At 35.9% G+C, this 13,828-nt stretch overlaps 1 pseudogene; it reads left to right on the top strand.

The window, feature by feature from the left end:
• The first annotated feature begins 8,621 nt into the window (after window positions 1-8,621).
• Window positions 8,622-10,306, top strand: LOC105531689 (annotated as a pseudogene).
• Window positions 10,307-13,828: the final 3,522 nt, after the last annotated feature.

The raw sequence follows: 13,828 nt of genomic DNA, 5'->3' as shown, positions 1-13,828 counted from the left end.
TTTATCTTTTAATTCCATTTTTTCAACAAACTTTAAAAAGTTTCCTTGTAGAAGATTTTTAAGCAGGATGTGATTTTATCAAATCAGGATTTTTCTGGTGACAGGGAGGAGGGTGGATGGAGCACAGAGAAACAGGAGGCATGTGGGTAATGTTTCTATAACAGGATTAATTTATTTTAAAGGAAGAACATAAAGAAGTCAATGAGTTTCCATCTGGATTTTTCTTAGTTTGGAAATCTTCTCAAGTTTCTAACAGATTTTATCATGACCTTAGTGTATTTTTGAGTTAACAAGCCTTGATAGAAAATAAAAATCTACTCTAAATATTTAAAAAATATATTTCAAGTGGTGATGGAACATTTCCTTTGTCATAAGGACATTTTACCAATCTGCATAGAAATGCTTTAAGTCTTGGAGAATTTCCTCCGTTATGTTGAGGCTTCTGCCATCTGCCTTTTGAATTTTGGTTATTAAGGTTGAGCAGCTTTGTGGCCTACTCAGATTGCCAACATCTGCCTCATTTATTTAGGCTTTTTATTTTGCTAATATCCAGGGTGAATTGAGTTTTAATGGATGGTACCGATTTTACCTTCGCTTTCTATTCAAAAATAAACTTTTTTTATATGAATCTAAATCTTCTCTCGCTCCATCCACTTGCAGGCAAGTAGGCATTTTGTAGAATGTAATTATTACAGAGGAGCGATGCTATTTTTTATTTAGCACAATTTACCTATTGCAGAGCACAGCATACAGTTCTATAACGCATAATGATCATAATGGGCTACATAGACCCTCTCGGCCAGCTCTATTTTTGCATATGATTCATTTTAATTTCAGAGGCACAAAAGGGATTATGTCTCTATTGGAATGTCTTGAGTAAGCCCTACAGCAGGGGAGCTGTGATGTCATTTGTTCTATGAAAAGCATGCTTTCATCTATTATGCACTGAGTCTGAAATATAAATATAAGATACTGAGGGATTTTTTTTGTTAGAAAACTGGTCATATGCATTTTTCTGTTAATAATCAGTAAACATTTTCTCATGCAAATCATTTATTTCATAACTAAAATCCAGAAGTTGTATCTCAAGTTGCAAACTGACTTAAAGTCATCATCTCCAACTTGCTTCTGCAGGTATCTGCTAGCTATTTGTGACAAACTGGGCAAGGCAGTCTGTAGTTTTACTTTTTTAATTTGGATCGCAAAACTTTTGTCAAATTAAGACTCTAAATATAAGTTACTATGTTCAATTTCTAAAGGATTTTCTCAGTTTTATTGAAGTTGTCATCTGCCTTCTGATTTTCATTTAAGATTAACAATACAAATTATCAAATTGCAACAATAACATTGATGATGAGATTGTGGCATAAAAAGTAACATGGTGTGTTAAAACCACTGGACAAATCAGAAGTTGTGGATTTGGGTTCTAAATCAATCATGGACTAGCCTTGTCATTAGTGCTTACCACCTAATAGTTAAGTTTCAGACTATCACATGCCTCTCAAAGGGTTAGCTCTATGTCAATTATAGATGGATGAAATTAGAGATACTTATTAGGGAAAAGAAAAGGTGCTCATAAGAGACGAAAAGGATTAAAAAAATTCAGATATTTACCAAGGAAAACTGGCATAGCAATACCAAATAACATTTCAAAATAAATTGAGAAACTTATAGTTCAAGCAAATAACTTGTGATCACATACAAAATTTGGAAAGCAAAACTGAAAAGTGTAATATTATAGATATTTTAAAGAGATAAATCTGAAATAAACAAATAGTATGTAGTCCATACAAGTTCCATGAAACATTTAAAGAAAATTTAGAAAATACTCACATACTAAGTCACAAAGAAAGTCTAAAAATTTCAGAGCACTGATGCAATGCAAACCAGATTTTCTGATCAAAACTCAATTAAATTAGAACTTAACAACAATAATCATCACTTTAAACCCATTGTGGTAACCAGGTTTTAGGATTGCCGTAACCATCCTTGACTTCTGTGATTCAGACTTTGTGTAATCCTCTCCCACATTGTATCACAGTTGGTCTCTCTTACCAGGAGAACATGAAAGAAGTTATGGTGTATTCCATTTGAAACTAGGTGATAAAGGGCATCACAGCCTCTGCCTTGCTATCCCTGGGATTGCTGGCTGTGGAGGATCAGTAAGCAGCTCTATGAGGATATCTACAGTGGAAGGAACCGAGGAAAGTGAAGGATGGGGTCATCAGGCAGCAGTCATGTAAGCAAACCATCTTGGGATTGGATCCTGCCACCTCAGTTGTGTCTTCAGCAAACTGTAGCCCTGACAAACATTTTGACTCTAACCTCACGAGACCCTGCACCACCAGCACTACCCAACTGAGGCACTCCAATATTCCTGATCTCAGAAATAGATTTCTATTGTAGATTATAAACATTTGATGTTTTAAGCCACTAAATTTTGGAGGAATTTGCTTTACAGCAATGGGAAAGTAATATATTGATATACTTTTACAATTGATATTCTGTTCCTAAATAATTCCTGAGTATGATTCTTTTTTTACTTATTTTGTGGATTTGTGACCCTGTGCAAATCTCATGTCATATTGTGATTGCCACTGTTGGGGGAAGGGACTGTTGGGAGGTGATAGGATCATGGAGGTGGATTTCCCCCTTACTGTTCTTGTGGTAGTGAGTGAATTCTCATGAGATCTGGTTGTTTAAGAGTGTAGCACTTCCCACTTTCCTCTCTTCCTCTTTCTCAGGCCATGTAAGACATACCTCATTCTTCTTCACCTTCCATCATGATTGTAAGTTTCTTGAGCCTTCCCCAGCCATGCTTCCTGTATAGCATGTGGAACTGTAAGTCAATTAAATCTCTTTTCCTTTTAAATGACCCAGTTTCAGGTAGTTTGTTATAGCAATGTGAGAAGAAACTCATACAGTAGATATTTCAAAAATTACATAAAAGTAATGATAAAAACACAGTCGACCCTTGAACAACATGAGTGTGAACTGTGCAGGTCCACTTATACAGATTTTTTTCAACAAATATATTAGAAAAAAAAATTGAAGATTTACAACAATTTGAAAAAATTTGCAGAGGAAATAAGTGACCTAGAAATATTTTAAAAATTAAGAAAGCCTTCAGTATATTATGAATGCATAAAATATATGGAGATACTAATCTATTTTATCATTTACCACCATAAAATATGCACAAATCTGTCATAAAAGTTAAAATTTATCACATGTACACACTTACAGACCCTACATAGTGCCATTTGCTGTCTAGATAAATGTAAGCAAGGGTAAAAATGCAGTATTAAATCATAACTGCATAAAATTAACTATAGTACATACTGTACTACTGTAATAATTTCATAGCCACCTCCTGTTGCTATTGCAGTGTTGCGAGTAACATGTGATGCTAATTATCTCCGTGTGAGCAGTTCAGCTCTCCAGTAAATTGCATATCACAGTAAAAAAGTGATGTTTTTGTTCTCACATATATTTCATCATATTTAATGCAATACTGTAAACCTTAAATAAAACCATGGGACCCACACAAGGCACCGCTAGTGATGCCGGAAGTGCTCCCAAGAAACAGAGATGTCATGCCACTACACGAAAAGGTTGAATTGCTTTATGTGTACCATAGACTGAGGTTTGCAACTGTGGTTGCCCTCCATTTCAAGATCAAGGAGTCCAGTCTGAGGACCACTGTTAGAAAAGGAAATGTGTGAAGCAGTTGGTGTAGCTATGGCAGCAGGCACAAAACCCCTGCACTTTTTGAGGAATATCTTTTTATCTCATGTAGAAAATGCAACTTTTATGTGGGTGCATAATTGCTATAACAAAGGCACACCTGTATGATTCAAGAAAAAGTGAAGTCATCACATAACAACATAAAGAAAAGAAAGGTCAAGGATCTAAAACTGGAGAAATTAAAGGCAGTACAAGATGGTTTGATAATTTTAGAAAGAGATTTGGCTTAAAAATGTCAAGATAACAGCAGAAGTATTATCTGCTAAACAAGAGACAGCAGAGGAGTTCCCAGATGCTGTTGAGAAAATCATTGAAATGAAAGAATATCTGCCTGAACAGGTTTTTAATGCAGAAGTCAGTGCCCCATTCTGGAAAAACAAAATGCCACAACGCTTGATTAGTAAAAAAGAGATTTGAGCACCAGGATTTAAGGCAGAAAAAGATAGACTAACTGTACCATTGTGTACAAATACAGTCAGGTTTATAATCAGGACTGCCCCTTGTCTGTAAAGCTGCTAACCCCTGAGCCTGGAATACAAAAGGTAAACACCAGTTGCCAGTCTTTTGGTTGTACAACAAGAAGGCCTGGACAAGAGAATCCTTTTTTTTTCTGGACTGGTTTCATGGATATTTGTCCCTAAGATCAGGAAGTAGTTTGCCAGTAAAACACTGCCTTTAAAGTTCCCTTCATACAGAATAATGCCCATGACCACCAGATCCCCATGAGTTCAACACTGAAGTGGTTTCTGTGTCCCCAAATGCAATGTCTCTAATTTATCTTATAGATCCGGGGGCCACAGTACCTTTAAGACTCATTACACACTGTACTCTATGGAAAGGATCCTCAGCACTATACAGAGAACCTAGATAGAACATCATGAAAGTCCGGAAGGATTACACCATCGAAGATGTCATCATTGTTATAGAAAATGCTGTAAAAGCCGTTAAACTCACAACAGTAAATTTCTGCTAGAGGAAACTGTGTCCAGATGTTGTACATGACTTCATAGCATTTACGACAGAGCCAATTGAGGAAATCATGAAGGAGATTATGGATATGCTGGGGGATGAAGGGTTTCAAGATACGAATCTTGGAGAAATTGAAAAGTTAATGGACACCAAACCAGAGGAATTAACAGAAGATGACTTGATGAAGGTGAGTGCTCTGGAACCAGTGCCAGATGATGAGGAAGACAAGAGGAAGCAGTGCCAGGAAACAAATCAATGTCAGCCAGTCTGGCAGCAAGGTTCTGATTATTCAAGACGGCTTTTGACTTGTTTCATGATATGAAGCCTGCTATGATACGCGCACTGAACCTAAAACAAATGGTGGAAGGATGAGCACCACATAGAAACACTTTAAGAGAAATGGAAAAGTAAAAAAGACAGAAATTTCAATGCTTTTCCTTAAAATTACACCATGTGTGCCTGCCTCCCCTTGCACCTTCTCCGCCTCTTCCACCTCTCCCACCCCGAGACAGAAGATGAATCCTCCTCTTCTTCCTCTTCCTCAGCCTACTCCACAGGAAGGTGAAGACGGTGAAGACTTTTATGATGATCCATTTCTACTTAATGAATAATAAATATATTTTCTCTTCCTTAGCATTTTCTTAATAATATTTTCTTTTCTCTAGCTTACTGTATTGCAAGAATATAGTATATAATACATATAATATACAAAACATGTGTTAATTATATGTTTGCATTATTAGTAAGGTTTCCAGTGAATAGTAGCTATTTGTAGGTACGTTGTTGGAAGTCAAATGTTATATACGAGTTTTTGACTGTGGGAAAGGTCAGCATCCCTAACACTTGTGTTGTTCAACAGTCAACTGTATAGTGAATATCTATGCAACAATTAGCTGTGTGTATTTAAATAAACATTTTGTTGAATATAAGTTTATATTTGTTGTCTCATTTTTAAGAAATTATTGCTGGAATGTTTCATAAGACATAACCCAGAAAACATATTATTTAACCACAAATACTTATGTATTTTTTTTTTACTGATTAGGAATTAAAGATAATACAATCACAAAATCGTTATCACATATAACAAAATGATCAGTAATCCCTGATATATCTAGTTGATATTCAAATTTCTTGCATTCTCTAGAAAAAATACCTGCAGCATGTTTGTATGAGATTGAAACAAATCTACACATCATGATCTCTGTTGTTGTTGTTGTTGTTGTTGTAGAGAGAGGGTCTGGCTATGTTACTCAGGCTGGTCTTGAACTGTTGGGCTCAAGGAATCCTCCTGCCTCAGCCATCTGAATAGCTGGGATTGCAGGCACACGCCACTACCATGCCCAGCGTTCACAGACTCTTAAGTGTCCTTTAACTGATGATAGTTTTCCTCTGTCCCTGCCCATTTTCTGTTTACTTGTTGAAGAAAGTGTACTCGTTTTTAGTCAGAATTTCCAATATCTATTTGGCTGATTACTTTCCTGTGATGTCATTCTTCTTATTTCTGTGTCCCTTATATTGCCTATCAGCTATTATTCGTGTCTTGGAACTTAGTTAGATTCCTGTTCATTTACAGTATGTGTGTGTGTGTGTTTGTGTATGACCATTGGTATTGCTATACACTGTCTATGTCATTATGCAAGAAGGAATGTAAAAATGAATGGCCCATACTTAGCGATGATAAGATTAGTTCACGGAATCAGGATCCATCAAGTATCCACCTAGCAGATCCATCCCTTACAAATTTTCGGACAGGAATTTCTCTGATGGTTTTGGCATCTGTGGATTATCACTACCTAGACTTATGCATTAGGAATAGCAAAATGGTGAATTTCTAATTCTATCATTCATTTTGCATTTATTGGCTTACACTTAATTTTAAAAATTTCCCCTACCAACTACTTGTTTACCTTGCAGCAAATATTCTACAGAAAAGGCAGAATAAATACTTAAGCATTACAGTTACTATTTTAAAAAAATAATGGTAGGTGACCAATCAGTGTCTTCTATCTTTGGCCATTACAAGCCCTTTCAAGTAGGTTGATATATTTTTTGTTTACACGATCTCAATATTTATTACTTTCCCTGTTTGAGGGCACAACTAGACACTTTATCTCACTTATGTCTGTTCTGCCCCAGACCTAGAATCACTGTTTCTCTAGGAAGTTATGGACACTAGAGAGTTTTAGTACTTTAAATTCTCTTTACTGGGAAAAATGTATATCAGCTCAATTTTTAACATATAGATATTAAAATGAGCAAATTCATATAGGCAACAGAAGTATAAACCATCTCTGTCTTACCTTTTTTTTTGACCTCAGAAGTACCTGACAGTGAACCTATGGTGTTGTTTCAGGTAACTTTTACAAACATATCACGTCTTGTATGTAATTAATACAATCTTCTTGATTAAAAAACCAGCAAAATGTATAAAATATTTAAGTGATCTCTGTATCATTTTTCAACTTTTTCCTTAGAAAACTTTATTTTATTACTTCCCATACATACAGAACCCTTACCTATTTTCACCAGTTCATTGTAGTTTGAAGACCAACTTTTACTGGAGATTAAAAAAGAAGTATGAAAGTACTTTGTGTATTTTTTAAAAGCTGACTTTCTACACAATCTCTAAGATAGTTTTTTTTAAACTAAAATGAAAATGTAGTCAATGATAATTCCAATGCACATTATCCTACTTTGTTCATGGGACCTTATACAAATGATTGGCTATTTTTCCGTTCAGAATTAAGGATTATTGAAGCTTGTGTAACAAAGGACTTTGTTCTTCATAATTCATTTCCTGTTACTTGCTTATGCAGTGAAGCATTATAATTTGCAGGCTGTTACCTCACAGGACTTAAAACTTCATTGCTTGTACAAAGAAAAGAACAAAGATGAGTCAGGAGTATAAAAAAATCTCCTAGGTAATGAGAAAGTAAATCAACTTACATTTCTTGCAAATGGATAAGTAGGAGGTTTTTACTAATGAATCCTATAATTCTCACAATGCAGTGTTTATTTCCAGGGTTCCCTTCTAAGAAATATGACTGTATAAGGTAATTATTATACACTGAGATTAGGTCCCAGATAAGCAAAACCCATAATGAATTACTTCCATAAGAATTAAAGCAAAATATCTAGATATGTTCTCAAATTGCCACATCTCAATAATTTTAAATCCACTAATACTTTCAACAGACAGGTAGATTCATTTAAAAACAAATGAATCATTCTTATCTTAAAAATATTCATCCTGGCTTTGATTAAACAACTGAGAGAATAACTTGTTGAACAAAGCCATAGCCACTCAAAAATGCTCCCAAGCAAGGTAAGTTAGTCAGGGTGAGTGAGGATCATCCACATTGACCTTCATTGCCCTCTTAGTATTTGGGAAGATGAAGATCAAGAATCTGCAGGATGTCAAAGGCATAAACATAAGCTTTTCTTCTTAATCCTTACTTGAGTCAAGAATGTAGGAATAGAGCATTGCCTACTTGGCACTATGATTTTGAACATTTGGCAAACTGCAAAAATGAAAATTGTCTATGGCCTACTTATGAGATGACTGTGGAATAGAGGAAATCTATACATGAGGCACATATGTAGAAACCAGTATGCAAAGAATCAATATAATGAGGAGCGAAAAAGAAACAGGAACTCGAGATTTGGAAAATACTAAATAAATACAATCAATAACTTTATGCCAATGCATTTGAAAAAGTAAAAAAAAAGGAAAAAATCCTAGAAAAATATAAAGCAAAAACACAAAAATAAAAATACAAGTTCGGCAAAAAACAGGAAACATGCATAATCCTACAATCACTAATATACTTACATCAGTAGGTAAATATCTTCCCATCAGAAAACTCCAGACTCAACAGTCGGGAACCCACTCCAGCAGCTGCATGAGGCAGATGATGGAGCTAGAGCCTGAGCTGCTGCTTCAGGAGGCCCTCAAGAACGTGGAGATGGCAAGAACTACCAGTGGCAGCTGGGTCACCACTTGAGGGGCTGTGGGAGGCACAGAGATCAAAGACAGTGCATCACAGAAAAGGGATTTCTTAAACAACATATTAATGATTTAAAGGGAACCCTTGCAAAGCTCCTGGATGAATGATTGGTGATCCTTTTGCAAGAGGTGGGCACCATTAAACAGACCATTAAACCACCACTAGATGATTGCCAGAAGCTCATAGAACACAGAGTAAACACTCCAGAGGCTTTAGTACGAAAAGGTGAGATTGCCATGGTTGGTGGTGTAGGAGAAGAGAATGAGAAACTGTGGAGCTTTGCCAAAAAGGCCTTGCAAGTTCAGCTGGACAGCATACAAGAAGTTCCTTTACTGGTTGATGTGCCTTGTTTATCTGCTCAGTTGGATGACTCTATTCTTGACATCATGAAAGACCACATTCTTAAGCATGGTACTGTAGCATCTTGCCCACCAGTACAGATAGAAGAACTGATAGAGAAACCTGGAGGCATCATAGTACAATGGTGTAAGGTGGATGACAACTTTACGGCACAAGATGACAGGCTCCAGTTTCGTAAATCTACTTCAAATCACTTTGAGGATATATATGTAGGTTCTGAAACTGAATTCATAGTATTGCACATGGACTCCAATGTTGATGATCATTTCAGAATCTGCACCGAGGAGATGGCCGACAGGAGCGGAGTCCTTGGAGTGTCTGTCAGATAGTTCATTCCATATTTGTGCCTCATGAGTGGACAGCTGGTTTTGAGGGGAACAGTCTGAGCAATCAAAGAAATACGTCATGCTGGAACGATTCTGAATATTCAGGTGTTCTCGACTCCAGAGCTCTAACTTATTTCTCTGGGCAGACATTAATATTTAGAGTTGAAACTGTGGGACTACAAGACAGAAGAGGCAGTATAGGAGTGTGTCATAAAAACAGAATTTTGGCCGGGCACGGTGGCTCATGCCTGTAATCCCAGCACTTTGGGAGGCCGAGGTGGGCAGATCATGAGGTCAGGAGATCGAGACCATCTTGGCTAATGCGGTGAAACCCAGTCTCTACTAAAAATACAAAAAAATTAGCTGGGAGTGGTGGCAGGCGCCTGTAGTCCCAGCTACTTGGGAGGCTGAGGCAGGAGAATGGCGTGAACCCCCGAGGCAGAGCTTGCAGTGAGCCGAGATTGCGCCACTGCACTCCAGCCTGGGCGACAGACCGAGGCTCCATCTCAAAAAACAAAACAAAACAAAACAAACAAACAAATCAGAAACAGAATGTCTAGGACTCTCTGCAGTGGGATAAAGCTATGTGCATTGGTACAAATGGTGCAATTTTTGTCAGTGGAAAAGAAATGCCTCATCAGTTACTTGCAATTACTTCTGTGTCCACTCTCACATTTGACACTGAAGCTGTGACTCTAGGAACCACCAATAATAATGAAGGCAGAAACGTCAAGCGAGAGTAACTCTTAGTTCAAATAACAGAGTCATGGTTTTTGATTGGTCACGTGATCAATCTTGTGGTTCTCTTTATTTGGATGCTGATTTTTCTATCCTGGGTGGAAAGTGTTAGAGTTTTCGACGTTGGGGTGCCTGGCTTTGGTTTGCAGGATTTAACCTAGCTGTCCTCAGCCCAGCTTAGTTGTAATTTATTTTTTTAAAGAAGTTGAATTCATCTCTCACGTAGGCTGTTGGAAATAGAAAGTGTTTACTGAATTCATTTTGTAATATTTTAGCAAAAAGAGGCTTCAGTGTTGTGGACAATGTTGTGGACAAAATCATGTAATTCAGTCAATTTTATTTTTAGCATGCTGGTAACTAAAGCATCACATCATAATAAAAATAAAATTGGCTTCAAAAGTATGAGAAGATATAGAAATTTCTATACCCTTCTACTGTACTTCTTAAAGTTGGTTATTAGACCAGGAAAGCTTAATGTAATATTATTTTAAAAATTATCATAAAGGATCCAAGTTCATGTAAATCTTTAGAATTGAACAAGAGGAAAAACCCAGATAGAAGATGTGCAATATACAACCACTCATTAGCTGTCCACATGAATGTGTTGACTGTATTCTCCATGTTGTTATTTGTAAGCAATGTTGACTTGTATCCCATCTTCAATAACCTTAGTCCTCAAGACATTATACTTTTTGCATTTTTTAAAATGCCTGAGCAAATGTCTATAGTAGGCAAGCATTATCTTTTATTTTTTTTCCATTACAGTTTGATTCAAGATAGGCTACAGTATTTTTACAGGGTAAAACTACTCATGGAAGTTGTATGCACAGCAGGGTTAGCCATTTACCATGTATGTAATATGCACATGTGTGTATCCAGCTTGTGACATGCATTTTATTCCTTGTAGGGTTTCAGCTGCAGTCCAGTTTAATGTCAGTTTGAGAAATGGGGTCCCTTAGTGGACAAAAAAAAATAAGGTAAATACTCATCCTACTTTTTTGAAAACCTAAATTTGTGTGTAAAACATGTATTTGAAGGACTTGCTTTATATGTAAAAGTAATTGTCTTAGCTTGTTATACCAGCCTACAGATTTTATTCTAATGTGAATTATTTGTTTCATTTTTACCAGTAGTGAAAACGTAGAAAAGCAAGTGTGATATTTTTGTAAGATAATTTATTTGGGGATTCATGTACCCTGTTAGACAATCATGACCTTTTTTCCTTATCTTTTGACAGATAAGTAAGTACTAACTCACAGAATTCTCCAAGAAGTTCTCATCCCAAGGTAGATGTCCCCACTGAAACAGGAGGATGTAGTTGGCTCATCTGAGAACCACAGTCATAACTAGGCTGGGGCTTTGCGGTTGGCAGTTTGACAATGAGTGCAAGTGACTGAGGCAACACCTAAGGTAGCTGGGATAACCAAGACACTCAGAGATTTCCAAACTTTTCAGTGAGAAGACAGTGCCCCACAATGATGAGAAACCGATGGGAATAGAATATGAATTATTCTGGACAGGTATTCTTGAAGTAAAGGACAGAACTGGTCTAGATACTAGTGGGGGACAAAACAGAAAGCACTAAATAAGTGACTAGAAGAAAGATTATGTTTTCAATACTTAGTCGTAGCAGCATCATAGAAGAGAAGTCCTAGAACTCAGAAGCTAGAGAAGTATCTTGAGCCACACCCACATTCCTAAAACCACAGGAAAACTAATTTCATTTAACCATGAGGATAAATTAAAAATTTGAGTTTAATATAATTACGAATATATACTTTTTTAAAAAGAATAAAGGTAACCTGAAAACACATGCCTAAAAACGTGGCTAAAATGTATAGTGAAAGTAAAACCTAATGAGACAAAACGGTTTAGGGGAAATTTAAAAGATGAAACAAACTATGAAACATCCTCCTACAAACACACACATGATGTATTTCACAACAAAAATTATGCAATGAGTAGTTGGTTTATAACTTGGATCTCCCAATAGGATGATTTTCATATAAGTCTGAAAAATAAAATTAGTTATGGCCTTCTCTTCAAAAACAATTTAATATTCTTCTTTTGGTTTTTAAGTTATAAAATGAAGACTATTTTCTCTTTCTCCTTTTTCCCCATGACCCATTATGAGTGGAAAAAAATGTGTTGAAATTTGGAAAATTGAGGATATAAAAATGCTCCTTAAAAATCATATTTTGTCTTCAACTTTTACTTTTAGGATCCGTTTCTTACTCTTTCTCATTCTTGCTTCCCTTTTCTTTGCTTTAATGAGTACACTTTTTATTAATACCCATCTTGGAATTCCAATAACAACAATATCATTATTAAGCAAATGATTTAAAGCATATAAAAATATGAAATTGTGAAATACTTGGTTTAAAATCATAACTATGCTCTATTCTTTTTTTTTTTTTTTTTTTCCAAGAATGGATTTGTATTCTTTCTTACTATCGAATGTGAATCTACAACTAATGCAGATAAACAGTATCTTAAAATAAGAGAAAGTAAGACAGGTGTGGTCCAGACTGGCCTTTGAGCTGTAATTTGAAACCCCTGTTCTAGAAGCCTATTATTTAAGCTTCTACTTTTACATCTATAAGCGATCTCAAATAAATTTTTATGTCTTGAGCAAGGTAAAGAGGTTCAAATATTTTTATAACATGGCATCATTTCTTTGCACAATATATGAAAAAACTTGCCTTCAATAAGAAGATATTCAGATGACCATATGAATATATCATATGGAAATTTCCTCCACACTATGAGAAATGAGAATAATGCAAATTAAAACCACCACCCTAAACTGTCACTGCATACTACCCAGAATAGATGAAATGTAAACTGCAGATATGGGGTGGCTACATACTTTGCATGAATGTATAATGGTACAATGACATTGGGAAAAACAGTCTGTCAGCTTCAGACAAGATTAAATACATCCTTTCCTATGTCCTAGCAATTCTACTCATGATACATAGGCAATAGACATGAGTAAACATGTGCACTAGACTTGCACAAGAATTTCAAACTGAACTTGATCTAAATGCCCTTCAATAAGAAAATGGATAAACAAATTCTTGTCTGTTGATACAATGGAGTCCTATGCAGCAATAACAAAGAATAACACAAGTTTTAATGTATATGCATGACAAATACATATTATATGTATGACAAACATTTTATGTAGTTATATGACAACATTTGTATATATGTATATGTATGACACATATAAAACATGGTTGAATGGTAAGAACATTATGCTGACTGAGGGAGAGCAGATGTAAAACAGTGCACAGTATGCGCCTCCATTTATAAGAAATTCAAGAGCAGGTAAAACTATGCTGACTATTTTTGAAGAATTTGGTATTGACACAAAAATCACATAGAAAAAATCTCCTGGTGTTATGGAAATGTGCTGTATGTTTATCTAGAGGGTGATTTACTGGGTATGTATTTATATATGGCGTTATCAAGCTTTCCACTTAATAATTGTGCAGTTTACTGAAAGTAAATTGTACCTTAATCACAAAAGATGGCTTCAATGGGGCAGGAGTGTGGAGACATTATTGAAAGGTTTTTTTTTTTTTTTTTTTTTTTTACCTGAGACGGAGTCTAATTCTGTTCCCGGAGGCGGGAGGGCAGTGGCGCGATCTCGGCTCACTGCAAGCTCCGCCT

The sequence above is a fragment of the Mandrillus leucophaeus genome, unplaced genomic scaffold (assembly GCF_000951045.1).
Source record: "Mandrillus leucophaeus isolate KB7577 unplaced genomic scaffold, Mleu.le_1.0 Scaffold9, whole genome shotgun sequence".
NCBI lineage: Eukaryota > Metazoa > Chordata > Mammalia > Primates > Cercopithecidae > Mandrillus > Mandrillus leucophaeus.
This window is presented reverse-complemented; position numbering and strand designations above follow the sequence as displayed.